This window comes from Amphibalanus amphitrite, unplaced genomic scaffold, assembly GCF_019059575.1.
Source record: "Amphibalanus amphitrite isolate SeventyFive unplaced genomic scaffold, NRLGWU_Aamphi_draft 000867F_arrow, whole genome shotgun sequence".
NCBI lineage: Eukaryota > Metazoa > Arthropoda > Thecostraca > Balanomorpha > Balanidae > Amphibalanus > Amphibalanus amphitrite.
The window spans coordinates 49,383-64,265 of NW_024882361.1; the positions used below are offsets into that span (position 1 = coordinate 49,383).

A 14,883-nucleotide genomic window follows, 5' to 3' on the forward strand; every position below is an offset into this window, starting at 1 on the left:
GTACCAGTAGGACCTATACATTTTGGCTCATATAAGCAACTCTGAGACTACATCGCAATGTCATTGTGTAGGTATGCCATATCTTTGAGCCCTGTTGCCCGGTGTGCGGTGTCGCCTGGGTCGTTTGTGTCTCCCGCGTCGGCAAACTCATCGGACAATCTTCCAGCAACCGACGCGACGTCTGCAGACCACCGCCATCGCGCTATCTCTGCCAGTCGCATAGCACTCCGTTTCAGACGGAATTATCTGCTTTTAGACACGTCGGGAGCATACCAGCACCCCAGACGCTCCAGGGAGGAGTGGCCCGGTCTGTGTCAACTGCCGCCGCAATCGCTGTCATCAGCCGGGAACCGCGACTCGTACCGAGAAAAACGCGCTCCTGGCTCATCCGGAGCACTGCACTGGCGCGATTTGGGGACACAACTATTTTATCTCGGATTTTCCAAGCCTTTCCGGGAGCGCGTGTTTCAATGCATATGCTATATATAGAGAGCCTCGTCTCTCCACCTACACTAGGTCGTTATCAGGTAGTGTTAAATTCTAATGAGTAATGATTATTGGCAAATGAATCACCCGAAGCTAAGGAATCATCGAAATTTGTAGCTTTTTCACCTCTGGATAAAAATTGATGGAAAGGCAAATAACTTTTGGGAAAATTTAATTCCATATATCTGTTTTAAATGAGAACCTGATCAATTTCAAATGCATATAAACAGACGTTCGCCTATTGTTATAAGAATTATTTTTCACTGCGCTGCTCGCAAGCTGTGTGCTGCTCGGTTGCTGTTTGTTTTATCTCGTCGCCGCTAGGTGGCAGGGCAGTCGTTGGCGGCTCGGCGGGCGGCCCCGCTCGCCAGTCGGTGTTGCGGGGCGAGAGTGCGGGGGTGTGTGGCGACAGCGGACGGGGTCGCGTCGTGCGTGCCGGTTCATCGCAGTGACCTCCCTCGGGCCGAGCTCGGTGACCGTTGTGACCTCCTGAGAGGGAGCTAGTGACTGGTGCAGGACACTGCCGGGCAGCCGCGGTTTGAGTGGTCGCGAAGTGTTGACAGGAGCTGCTCAGGAATCTCCGACAGCTTTCTTCACTGTAAGTAACTCATTATCGTGCATGGCTATACACGTGTACAGATTGGCGTTATTTCTATAGGATGGCGTTGTTTAGTAGCATGGTGTTACGCGGATGATCTGCAGTTGAATTGATTATCGGGATGGGATTTACTAAACAAAATCTTAGAAACTTTTAAATTGGTCCCGTCGACCTCCCTATAATACCTACCAGCAAAGGGAAGTGGCGCGTCAGCGTGTTCGTATTTACGATTCCTATTGTTGTAGGGGCACAATTTTTCCTTGAGGAAGATGTGCTTCACGTGGGTAAACATCATTGAACGGGAACATGAGGGAAATCGGCGAGTGTAACAATGACTTGATATAATTCATCGCTAAAACGCACTTTTTCCGAATAAGCGGATCTTGGAATCACCGTTTTTCTATGTTTAATGTTTATACTTCGTGGATATCGCCTCATCAGAACAGCCAACCTTCGTCAATGACCGTAGTGCGTATTTTGTTCAGAGGCTCACTTATAACGTGTCAGTGACCTGTCTTGACATGAAAATGAGACTGGTGTCACATGAGTATCAAATGTAAGCTACCTTACTTACATTGCCAGCCTCGTGTCCATTATAAAAAAGATGTGCACATGGAGCCGATAGCATAGGTTAGGTGATCCAATATGCTTCAAAGCCTAAACCGTTCGCTTCATTTATAGCTCTGTCAGTGGCAGGCGCGGATACAAGGGGGGGCCATGGGGGCCATGGCCCCCCCTTGGCCGATTTTTTTTTCAAAAATAAAATAAAAAGTTAAAAAGTTAAAAAGCTGAAAAGGGGGCCTCCTGAAAATAAAGTGGCCGAAATCCGATGAGTTTTTTTTTAACCTACCCACTTAGTTATTTCTTAGAAGACTAGCTGAGAAGACTTCTTTGTTAGAAGATTGGTAAAGCTTTTCATAACTTGGAGGTCTCTTATACTCACAGAGATGACCACTTTTACAGGGCCTCCTAACCTGCACAGAGGGCCTCCAAGCCTGCACAGATGTTGAGATGTTGCCTGAACAGCTAGATAAGCTCAATAGACGCAGTTTTTTTTTTGGGGGGGGGGGGGGCCAACAAGTGGAAAGATGGGGCCTCCAACAGGTGGGATTATGGGGGGGGGGGCCTCCTGGTTTCTAATGGCCCCTCCCTTGGAGATTTTCTGGATCCGCCCCTGGTCAGTGGGGTCGCATAAAGTTCACCAATGCTCGGTCAGCTGCTTCAATGTGCATCAAGCGAAGCATAACTCCTGAGCTGCAGGCCTTCCTGACATTAGCTGCTGAGCTCTCAACGCCCCCTCTGAGCTGACCTGCCCGGTCAATGGTCCGCTGCTGACCCCCATACCGTTCCACACCACGTGTACCCATGTAGGTACCGCCGCGTACCACCTGCGTTGTACTGGTATCGCAGTTGGGCAAACTAGACTTTTGGAATCAAAATATGGAGGCATCAATAATTTGATTCTGGTGGGAGGAGCTATGACCAAATATGGGCATGGAATCAATTTTTTGATTCATTTGGGTACACTTTTGACTTCAAATGTATCGTTACGGTTGATAAAAGGCCCATGACGGTGAGATTTTTCTTTAAAAAGGTAGAAAAATGTGGTAGCTTTCCAAAAAGTGTTACCTCAAAACTTAGAAATTGTCCCTTTGGCCTTGTGAATGGGAAGAAGACAGAGCCACTGTCCATCACGTAAAAGCTGTTTTGAGGAAATCACACTGTATGTTATTTTTGTATCATGAATCGCATACTAAACAATTAGTATTTGTGTAAAATAGCAAAATGAAATTTTCAAACCCCTTATTATCATTGTTGTAGTGCTTTTATATTTATTATATGGTTTTTACCTGTTGCTTCAGTTTTTGTATTCTTGACATTTAAAAATTGTGAATTGTTATCAAATGTAGTGAAGGCTAACTACAACAATGCTATAGGTATCTGTTGTGGTGCTGAGGATACCACTAAATGAGAACAGAAGCAAGATAAATGATGTATTCCTGCAAGTCATTGTTGCCTATCTCTTAACATTACCTGTGAATCAAAATAATGATTAGCCAGCTGATGGGGAATCAATATTATGATTATCTGTTTAAAGTGAATCAATTCCTTGATTGCCTTTCACTACCTATAGAATTCAAATTGTTATGATAGGAGCAATATTATTTTGCTTAGGAGATAGTTCCAGCATTTCTGTTCAAGATCAGGCATGCTCCTTCTTGAAACACTCTCTTATTTTTATGTGATTGGTAAGTTAGAAATAGTCTGCATTTATGCCCAAATATGGTCATAAGGAATCAATCTTTTGATGCCTCCATATTTTGATTCCAAAGGTCTAGTTTGCCCAACTGATCGTGAGTACCGGTATACAGCGTTCGCAGGTATCGGCGAGCGGCTCGGCTGGGCCGGTAATATCGCTCATACTCCGTGTCGTGCGTGTTTGTCCACGGCTTGTGGAGCTGGCACTATCTGACAGCGGGACGATATATTGGCGCCCTGCTCCGGATCGCCGTGTGCGGGTACACGTGACGTCACCACGCACATATATGACGTCATTACGGCAGTGATAGGTTGGGTAGCCGCTCATTCCTGGTCCTTATTGAAGAGGAATACAAATTGGAGAAAAAAAGGCACTAATCGTTACATATAAATTTGTATCTTCTGTGCTGCATTCGGCATTATTGAGCTATGAATATGCCTATAAGCCCTATATGGGCCGTTCCTATACCAATGCCTATCTATTCGTTTAGTTTGAACCCTGCTTTGCTTGAAAAAAAAATGCTCCACTCGTTACTCATATGACATTGTTCGTATTGAACCATGCACTCACTCGGGAAAAGCTGTTGTGTTTCTACGGTCGTTCGATGGAGCCAGTGTGTCCCCAGGGCTGGAGGCTCCAACGGTAGCCCATTCGAGGACATCCGTTGTCACGCGGTGGCCAGCAGGCCGTCCCTGAGGGGAAGGGGCTCACCGCGGGGCTGTTTGATCTACCGCCGTCGTGACCCGGTCCGTGACCGGGGCCTGGCGTCTGTCGACGGCGCGGTCACCTAATCCTCGAGCCAATATTGCATGTCGCTCGGCTGTGAATAATGCAGCCTGCTGGCTCACTAATCCGCTCCTGCTGCGAACCGATTTGGCGACAAAACAAACTGTACGACCAGGGACTTAGCCTCTGAACAGCGTGAGAGCGGCAGTCTCACCTTGTAAGGAGACTGGGAGCAAGGTGTCAAGCTGGAATAAGACTGATGAAAAGTGCTTTTCAAGAGCCGACCGCGGCCCCGCAGCACTTGGGCTGTCCCCATTTCGCACCGTCACCGGCTGCCCTCAGTTCTTGCCTCGTCAGAGCACTTAATCTGATTTGGAGTGGCCATTAACGGGTTTGTTGGACGACAGATTCTGCGCCGCCCTTCTTTTCGTGACGATTTATTTTATCCTCAAAGCTGCTCGAGTCCAAGACTGCCACGAAATTCGGAAGAGTTTCGTCTATTGGATTAAGGTCAGAGGTACTCTAAATGTGGGACAAATATTGGCTTCTGTTTTGGTCCGATAACACATAATGAGTAGGTATTTGTGTTGTACAACGCTTTCTTTTTTTCTTAAAAAGAAAACATTGCTAATTTTATAATAAATAATCCGTAATTGCTCTCACATTACATTGCGGCATAACATTTTATTAATGATCCGTGTTTCCCGTTTGGATATTCAACAGGCGCCCTCCATAAGTGCGGGCCACACAGAAGCTGACGCGACACCGAGCTCTCCCCCGTTTCCCCGGTGGAAAATGTGCGGTGCTCCTGCATGGCGTCATCAGCGTGTCATTTATCACCACTTCAGACCGCTGACGGTCGCCCGCGGCGGTCCCGACGCGCAGCGACGCGACGTTTTTGTCGCGAGGCGCGAGGGCCGGGCCGAGAGGAGCGCCTTCCCCTGCTCTCCCACACCCTCCCCTATCCGACGCCCGGCGCCCGGCGCCCACTGTGACGTGAAACTGAATGCAAATTACACGCCCGTTGGCTGAGGAAGGAAGCGAATGAGCTCTGGTGAGTTTCATTTGCGGTATTTGGGCTCATTGCGAGACCGCGCGCCAGAGACGTTGGGTGAATATTCTGGTCGTGATGAATTAATTCCTGTGAAGCCGACCTTCCCGTTGTCTGTTGCTGTTCACGGAGAACTCTCAGGAGATTGTCTGAGCCTTGTCGAACACTGTGATGTTAAGGCGTGGCCGCTGCTCTCTCTGGAGCCATCCGTAAGGCCGGTGTGTCCGGATTTCGAGCCGTGTCACGTCTCTGTGGTTTATGGCTCCTCGGCGCAGAGGCCGTGACGTCATAAACACATTGTTTGAACGGGTCCATGAATCCGCTCTGGACATCTCGCTCCGAAAAATCGTAACGTTCGCACAGGTAGCTCATGTTGTCATGGGATTACCTGTCCGGATGCGGCACCGCAAAACTTTTCTCTCGATGGTGAACCATTGATTTTTCGGACACGAAATCGGTCGTTACTTTTGCGCAGCTCCACAATCGTGTTCCGCAATAAACTGCAACATAAAATTGCACCAGTGTACGGCCCATGCCTGTCGGCACTCTGTCACCGGTTCACAAATTCACGGCCGTGTCCGGGTGCGGGGCTATTTGCTGCGGCGGTCGATGCCTTCCTAACGACCAGCGCAAACGAAGGCTCAACTGCTCGACAGCCGAAACGAAAGTGCAACGCTTATATAGATTGGGACGGCTTGGGGAAGGGCTCCTAACGACTGAACCCAATCGAACGATGCTTATGTATGCTACTCATTGGATGGCGTCCAGGGCAAGCAAAACATGTGTACAAAGTGCATAGAAATGAATAATTATCAGTGTAAATAGCACGCCAATGTAATATTCACTTCAAGCTACTAAGCATTTTGGTCAATCGCCGTTACGGACACACCTGCCTCTTCTCTATAGACTCAAGCTTGGAGATATGCTGAAATGCATTTAACTGTTTTAATTATTGCAGCATGGGCCGATTACCTTCACTCGACAATAGAACGAACGGCGGCAGCCTGTGCGGGCTTCAATCGCAGCCCACAGTGCGCGTGCTACCCTCTGTCACTTCGAGATTAAGCTGGCTGGGGAACGCCTCGAGCCCGAGGGGGGCGTGGGCATTAATCCATATTGTTCGCTTCCCTATAGAAACTGTGAGCCGGCGCTGCCCCGGGGAGTGCAGCAGAGATTGATTGCACGTCCGCTCTGCGGCTTCAGTAATTACGTCGGCGTCTGACACGCACCGGCGCCGCTCCCACGTCCCGCCGAGACGCGGAGGAGAGGAGAGGAAGGAGCTGCGACAGCGCCGGCTGCGCGAAACGGCCCAGTGGCGGGCACCAGAGGAGAGCTCTGAGGTCGGAGTTCAGAGCCGGGACTGAGCGCCGCACTTTTATTGGGAGACGTTGTGTTGTGATGGGAGGAGGCAATGTATAGTCATCTGGATCAATCTGTAATTTTGTAGAGCTGACACAAAACATAACAACACCAAGTGTCTTCGAAAGATCAATCAGAAGAACAAATACCACCTGGCCTCACATTTATTTCATTTCATATTTATTTTTCACCTCAGAAGGATGCTGCGTGCGTTTCTTTCACACCATCGTGCAGCAGGCGCGGATACAAGGGGGGGGGGCCATGGGGCCCTTGGCCGATTTTTTTCAAAAATAAAATAAAAAGTTAAAAAGTTAAAAAGCTGAAAAGGGGGCCTCCTAAAAATAAAGTGGCCGAAATCCGATGAGTTTTTTTTTTTAACCTACCCACTTAGTTATTTCTTAGAAGACTAGCTGAGAAGACTTCTTTGTTAGAAGATTGGTAAAGCTTTTCATAACTTGGAGGTCTCTTATACTCACAGAGATGACCACTTTTACAGGGCCTCCTAACCTGCACAGAGGGCCTCCAAGCCTGCACAGATGTTGAGATGTTGCCTGAACAGCTAGATAAGCTCAATAGACGCAGTTTTTTTTGGGGGGGCCCAACAAGTGGGAAGATGGGGCCTCCAATAAGTGGGATTATGGGGGGGGGCCTCCTGGTTTCTAATGGCCCCTCCCTTGGAGATTTTCTGGATCCGCCCCTGTCGTGCAGGAGCCACATGTGCCGTGCGCAGGCTCGGATCCATCGTCGCACGTCTATACGTCAGAGCTGGGTCTGAGTGGGGCGCCAGCTGCACTGGCCAGCATGATTTAGGACTGGTCGTTATTGTCCGTGGAGCTACGGTAGCCGTATTGATCGGGCTCTATCGTGACAAACGGAACATGAACGAAGGCCGTCCGGGCCGGCACCGACGGCTGGGGACGCACCAGGTGAGGGATGCCCATTGCCCCTCCTGGGCAGCAGGCAGACCAAAATCGGCAAGGCGGAGTCTCAGACCGTACTATGACCAAGGGGTGTGAAGGGAGACTATGGTCCAGGACGCAGTAGCCCTGTCCTGGTTGGTCCTTTCCTTCAACTAGTGATGAAGAGCCTGTCACTTCCTCTCCCAGCTCTGGCTCAGGCCGCCGACCTGGCCCCGGATTGGCCCCGGTAAGGCCAGCAGCCTCCGTCGCACACCATTCCCCCTCATCTTCAGCTCATTAGGGGGCGTCGCGTCCATTCCGCTGTAAAATTGGCCGGTTCCGAGGGATCCGAGGCAATTGCTGTCTGTCGTAGCCGTGACGGCGGCGGCCTTTGTGGCCGTTCCGCCGATCACGACACTCAGATTGTCATTGTTTCTGACATGGCCGAGCGCACCTACCAAGCGTACCTGTCGTCAGGGGCAGTGCTGGGCTTCTTGAGACTACAGGTGGTGGACACGGAGCCAAGACTCCTCCAAGAAGAGAAGCAGAATATGGATCTGCTAATTGTGACCTATATTTTCATTGATGTCGTTCTTTGATTGGAACTTTTTTCGTATTTTTACTGGCGTGGTATGCTGTTCTTTAGCTCCTCCCCAACCTCGCACAACATTTCAAATGTGACCACCTCATGCCCCGAGTGCATGGACTCGTTTAGTGGTGGAGACTTGCGCGCTCACTGGTGCAGTCACCCTCTCGCTTCTCGCTCACACAATCGTGCACAGGTATGCATTATTCACACCCGCGCGACGTCTCGTGTGTGGCCAGATCCCGCTGGACACGTCACATATAGCCTGGTGTTGCTCATTCAACACGGACCAATGCAAAAATGTGCAAGCTGACGTGATGATTAAGTAAACCGGATTCGCATTACCATACAATTTGTTTAATCAATGATCTGGTTGTGCCGATATCATCCATCACGACCTCTGATCTGCCCGATGTAAGGCACGAAGTATTTGTATTAAGTTCCTACCAGCTGAGATAATTGACAGCACTTTGACCGCCCGCCTGCGATGGCCATTTATTTGTCTTGGTTTGGAGGTTCATTTGGTGTCGGCTGTCCTGGTCTAAAGATTTGCTTTGGGTCTAAACGAATACGACCAGTCTATTGAGCTTGGCTGAGATTCTGTCCTGACCTCATCCTACCCCATGAAGTAATCGGTGAACGCTGCTCGATGCGCAACGGTCAACGATAAAGGTGCTTTATAATTTTGACTTGAAAATGACCCAGTACGACATTCCAGCTCTGACAGCGTATAATGCGAAAACCAATCACTATACTAACAACTTTCAAGGTGCGAGGATCTACAATCGTGTCCTTTTCTTTTATTATCTCGCGTCCCTATGTCACCGATGTTCCCACCGTAAAATGGCCCCGTGAGGCTGGTTGACGACGCGATGGTCCGACCCGAAGCGTCCGGGCCGTCCCGTCTCGGCGGCGCCCGCGGCCGACCACCAATGGCAGGAGCACGGTGGTCCGCCGCCACCAAGCGCCGTCCAACCGCCGTTATTTGCTTATCTTGAGCCATTGATGGCAGCCGTGTGCTGCGGTAAATTAGCGAGACGTTCCACCGACCGGCCACCGTGCCAACACGGGGGACGGCTCCCCCTGGGCGGGAGTCCTTCCCCGCCGGCCTGACACGGCGCCAGGTCATAGAGACTTGGTGGGGGTTAGGAGAAGCCAATGGGTGTAGCAGAGCTCATCGACAGCTTTAAACAGTTGCAAAACTACCTGGTGGAAGCCAACAAAGGACGTTTTTAGCTTTATTAACCAATAGCCAGCTCTTCGCCGCAGCGGAGCTCACCATCATGTCCGGTTTGGAGCTCAACACAGCAATGGGCTTGTCTAAAGGCCGCCCCACACTGGACCTCGCATGCGGGTTGCGAGTTTTTGGGTTTTCGGGTTTCTTTTAAAGTGAAGAATACACTATGTTGAGTGACCCACACCACCACGTATCAAGTGAGTCTGCATGTTTTTAGCAAGCGAACGAACTTGCATCGCATTCCAAAAGTTGATTTTAAGTCAACTTTTGATTTTCCTCGCTGCGAGGTCTGCGAGTTCTGCGAGGTTTGCGGGTTTTTCTTTGGAGTCGAATTTTGGTTCGTTGCGCTGGTATTGCGACTATATGTAAGTTTCTGAAGTTGTACCGGCTTCACTGCATTCATGGAGTGGCCATAAGGAAACGGTGTAATCACTCTATGAATTAGTATTATGCCCGCAAACTCAAAACCCGCAAACTCGCAACCCGCATGCGAGTTCCAGTGTGGGGCAGCCTTTAAACAAAGTTACGTTACGAATTACTCTCTTTTGGCTTTGTTTCAAGGACAAATATTAATGACTCCGAAAATTACTAACCACTTATATGCAGATCCGCATGTCTCTTCTCATATACCTCTGCATACCGTTTACAGAGGCCTATGCTCTTCTTCATTATTTCAGACCCTCTTGTGGCTATTGCTCGCAGTTTTGCCTTTCCTCGGGAGCCGCGGGCACCCATTCTTCTGTGCCGTCGCCGGCAGTGAGGTTCCTTCAGTCAGCAGCTCCGTGTGGCCGGTAAACAGCCGGCTCGAAAGGCGCTAAATAAACGCGCCAAGAGATATTCATTGCCGCCATTAATAAGGCTCCGGCGCGGGAGGTGCTGGTGAAAGGAGGACCGACTCGCGAGACGCGCGGGTGTGCAGTCTTGGCGAACACACGCCACGCGGCTTCATAGGAAGACTGAGGAGGGACCTGTCTGCTGGACGGTTTCAGAAAGAGGGAGGGAGGGAGGGAGAGAGAGAGAGAGAGAGAGAGAGAGAGAGAGAGAGAGAGAGAGAGAGGCAGAGAGCGAGAGAGAGAGAGAGAGAGGGAGAGAGAGAAAATAAATAAATGGTAATTGGTGGTTTTCAATGCGTGAATTTCTTCGAACTGTGACATAGATACTATCAATGATGTATGTGTGCGAAATATGCCTTATACCTACTTTCCTGAGATATGATGTGTCGAGGGCCTCCGACGAATTTATGTGGGAGGACCAGCCAGGTCGCTGTCCTTCTCGGCTCTTCATTTGGTCGGGGCGGAAAGTTGGTCCCAGTCCGGATAATTATTCACCGTCTAATACTGATTGCATGTCCGGCCCTGTCACATATGTCATGCAAAGAGCGACGCTAAGCGGAAAAGCCTTCATGCTTTATAGGGCTCCTCCTGGTAGTCCGCAGGACACGGATACCGCCCCGCATGAACTCAGCCGTTCCGACCGAGTTCGCGTGGCCGGCCTCCTACTGGCAGCGGCCGGACGACGGCCGATCATTGATTGGGCTGCATTGGTTTCGCGGCACATTAGTCGAACAATCTGGAGCCATAATGAGGTTCACTGGAAGCCTATCACGGCGCCGACCTGGGTAATTAATCAGCGACGAATTTCGCATCGGTTGACCGCACCAGAATGACGAACTGTCATTACTGAAAGTCTGGCCACGTTGGTGTGATTTCCGGATTGAAATTGTAGTTTATAACTTTATTGAAACCGTACGTTCTTGCTTTTGGGCAGTTGGAAAATAACATACTTTTCCCCCTGGGTTATTTTATCCATGATAGTTGTATCGGTTTATATGGTACTGTCCCGGTACGAAAATATTTGATCGATTGGCTCAACTGAAATTTGCTCATGCCGCGCTGATGACAGCTGGCTGACACCAGTCCGCACTCGGCTACTCCCGGCAACTTTCACATTTCTTTCCGTCTGCGTTTGTGTATCGTTGTCAGGAGCCGTGCGTGTTTACCGTTGTGTCTGTCCACACGGTTATCTGTTTGTTTACACTCGCCAATTTACCTGACCCGCCACCCTACCCCGTCCCATGTGACCGTCCCTCACCCTCCTCTCCTGCTAACAGAGTTGTCCCAACTTTCTCCAGCGCTCGATTGTTTATAAGGAGTCGAGCGTTTCAGCTGCTGGGCACCCAGGAAGCCCGCCGCCAGTCTTCTTAATTAAGAACCTAGCGGCTCTGAAGTGTCTGATCTCATCAGCATTTCTCTCTCCTCGCCTGATCCTTAACTGATCATTGATCGGCCTGCAGACTCATGGTGACGTCATCAAGGACCTGCAGAAAGTGATTGCGGCGCTGAGAGCTGCGCCTCTGGGAGAGTGAAATTACTTCAGTCTTTGTTCAGGACTGCGAGAACGAACATTTGATGGTGTCGTAGCTGAGGTCGTAGCTGTACAGAGGAGCATTTGGGAGACTTGATTTCAATCAATTACGGTATTAGATATAGATCAAGTGCTTCGGGATTTCAATTGGTCCCATAAAATATTGATATTTTTCATAGCATCATGGTCACCGTCGCCGTCATCGTCACAGCCACCATCACCGTCGCCGTGGCCACCCTCCCTAACCCTCCGCCATTGTCCAGTTTTAGTAATGACCGGTTTTGTCCCCCACCCTCCCCGGAAGGGTTCCTCCGCCGCCGTGGGAACGCCGTCTGTGTCCCGCTCCTGGACCGGGAGGGACCGGCAGGGCCATCAGTGTCCCTGCCATCGCGTGCAGAACGCGGTTCATCGACACCGGTGGGCGGAGCCGGCGATCGGATGGGAGACATATCGCCCCGTTGTCAGGCGACGAGGCGTGTGAAAGGTGGCCGAGGGTATGGTGCTTCCGTGTGGAGGTCGAGCCGCGCTCCCCCACTATGCCGGAGTGGGACTCCTCGACAAGGTTCGAATGGCCTGTGGTGGTTTGTATGCCGAGAGCTTGTCACCCCATATGGTGTGCAAAGTGACAATCTGCACTGTTATGGAGAAGCACCGAAGGACGAATGCTGTGCCGCTGCGCCAAGCTGCCGTTGAAAGGTGAGAAGTGACGTAATTTAGCCCTTCCCCAACACATCCCACTAGTACTGGTTCACTCTCAAGTGTGAACTGATCACCAGCTTTCTGCGGCGCCGGCGGCTGTCACGTCTCGGGTGCTTCAGCTCTGGCGCACGGCCTGTGCGGAGCTAAGCAGACGCTCCTGTACACCCGGCCCACCCCCGCGCCGTCTGTCGTCGCCAGCGCCGCGGCCCGAAAAGGGTTTTGCGGCGAGCTTGACGCGCAAAAAGCGCCGTTAACGTCGCGGCGTCTGGTGGCAGTCGTGGCGCTGCCTCAATCGCCGCTCGCGCGCCGCGAGCGCCTCGCGGCGGGCCGTTTTTACCTGCTGCCGGCGTGAATGTGTGGGTGTTGGAGCAGTGAAGACCGGGGCCCAGTACGGATGAATGCTCCAATGTTCTTGTCGAAGCATTAGGAATCTTCATAACTCAAACGCAGTCACATGTAGTTATTTGCTTGTGCACAAACATGCATGACATTAATGATGCCACTAAGACCCAGCTATAGGTAGGCCTTGACGCCCGAGCTGTGTTCGTGATACTTTTTGTGTCACCAAGCCTGTGAAATTGGACGTGAACTAGGCTGGTCATGCTGCCACTGCCGGTACCGAGGTGCACGCCACTGTCCGGCTCCCGGAGCTCGACGGGCCGGCCGGAACAGGCCCATTACCTGGCCGCTCCCTGACACGAAACCTACCGACGAGCTGCTGACCCCTGCTGCTCGAGGTCACCGGTCACGCGGAGAGGTCACCAGGGCACGGAGTAACCTGCACCGGGAGAGGTCAGATCACCAACTCGGTTCAATAAACATGTAATAGCAGCTCTTCGTGGCTGTTAACTGTCTGGTGATCGCCAGTCACTAGATGTCTTGCCGACGGCGACCGTTGTGACCCCTTGACCTCCGTAACCTGAAGACACGCCTCCGGGGAGTGTGGCGTGATGGGCCAGCGCGTGACCTCTCCGGCCAGCGCGGCGGGCCGGCCCGAATCGATGGCTGCTGAACACCGGATGTCACCGAACGTGACTGCACGATTTGCCCGGCCACCTTCCGTGCGAAGTCGTGATGTCACCCCTCAGGATGATGTCATCCGAAAACAAAGCGCTATTTTTGACGAGCTGCGACTGCCGCGCTGCTGGCTGTCAGGCAGAAGAATCGTGCCACCGTGGGCTCGAGTGTTAATCAGGTGACCTTTCTCGAATCGATGACTCATGTCCTCGCTGTGAAGAGTTTATGAGATCCCGATGGGCTACCGATGATGACGTCGTCCTCAAAACCTGATGACGTTGTTCTTGGAAGTTGATGACGTCGTGTTTGGTTAATGAGCTGAGTCCTGGGTGGCCTTTAGTTTGTGGATGGGTGGGTGAGTTACGGGTCATCTGGCTGAAAAGTTTAATTGAATATATTTGTTTTTTTTTCTGCAATCAAATATATTCAATATATTCAATATACCGACAGGGTGAAATGTCAGAGACAAGCTGCTTCTCTCTGTTAGCAAGATATTGTCGGGATCATTGGTATTATAACAACTCGTAGAACACCTTGCAAGCAAGGATTTAACACGTTTATTGGATCCGTAGAACTCGAATACACGACGCTTCTGTCAACACGCAAATACTGAGCTTCTGTACAGATTCTGGTCTTTGTTCAAGATGGATTTTGGGTGATTTAATCGTCTTAAAACGTCTGTCGTCCAATCTGGTCGTAGCTGAATCGTCATCGAAGGATTAGTGACTTCCTGCTGAAGCATTATGGAAACTTTTTCTGCCCTTTTTGTTGTATTTTCCGCTAAGACTTCCGGTAACATCGAAACGCGGTAGCATGTGACACGAAACCTTGCGTTACCAGTCACCAAACTCAATAGGAAAACATTTACATTTGATGACGTAACGAAGAGCTATCAACTGTCAGTAATCATGCCAAGGGGATGCCTAGGATAATCACCACGGACACGTTCCAGAGGCGTTCTTGGTCAGCCACCATGAGCGAACCACGACCGCATTGATGCGGCATTCATTACGTTATCTCGCCGGGATGGCTGACCAGCATCTCCGGTCTGGTTATCGATCTGGGAAATAAACTATGGCGATTCGAACGGGCCCAGACCCCGCACCTCAGCTGGCGGGTGGTAGATAAGAAGAGGCCCGGGTGGTGGGTATACTCCGGACGCCGACCTCAGCTGAATGGGTATGGGGGAGGAATGTTCGGCTGAGCGTGGGCCTTTGCGTGGTGTGAACTGTGAAGAGATACCAAACAGAAGCCGGCGTGACAGTTGGTTTGTGTATCTGGGGAGACTGAGTGATCGGCAGGATTCATAGTGCTATATGGCAGCCGGAACATGTCTCTTGTTCCGCCCAGGGGCTAGAGCAGTTTCGCCGACTTCCGTCCAGCACGTCACCGCCTCTCTCGCTTCCGTTCCGTTGCGCAGTCGTTTCCGTTGTGGTCTCTACACCTTTCTCACCCAAGTCCTCTCGCTGCTGTCACCAGCCACATCAGCTGTGTCCGCCGCCGCCCCAGCCGTCTTCTGTCGCCGCTCAGCCGTCCCCTCTGCTGTCTCTGCAGCCCAGACCCCGTCCGCCGCTCTCCAACCGGCCAGCGATACGATCGCG

General features: G+C 51.0%; 1 protein-coding gene across 2 annotated transcripts in view; it reads left to right on the top strand.

The window, feature by feature from the left end:
- The first annotated feature begins 852 nt into the window (after positions 1-852).
- The window catches only part of LOC122367401 (discoidin domain-containing receptor 2-like), a 97,002-nt gene continuing 82,971 nt past the window's right edge, over positions 853-14,883 (top strand). For both annotated transcript variants that reach the window (XM_043340445.1, XM_043340446.1), the window contains exon 1: positions 853-1,084. The gene's annotated coding sequence lies outside the window, so the exon portion shown is untranslated. The remainder of the gene's footprint in view (positions 1,085-14,883) is intronic.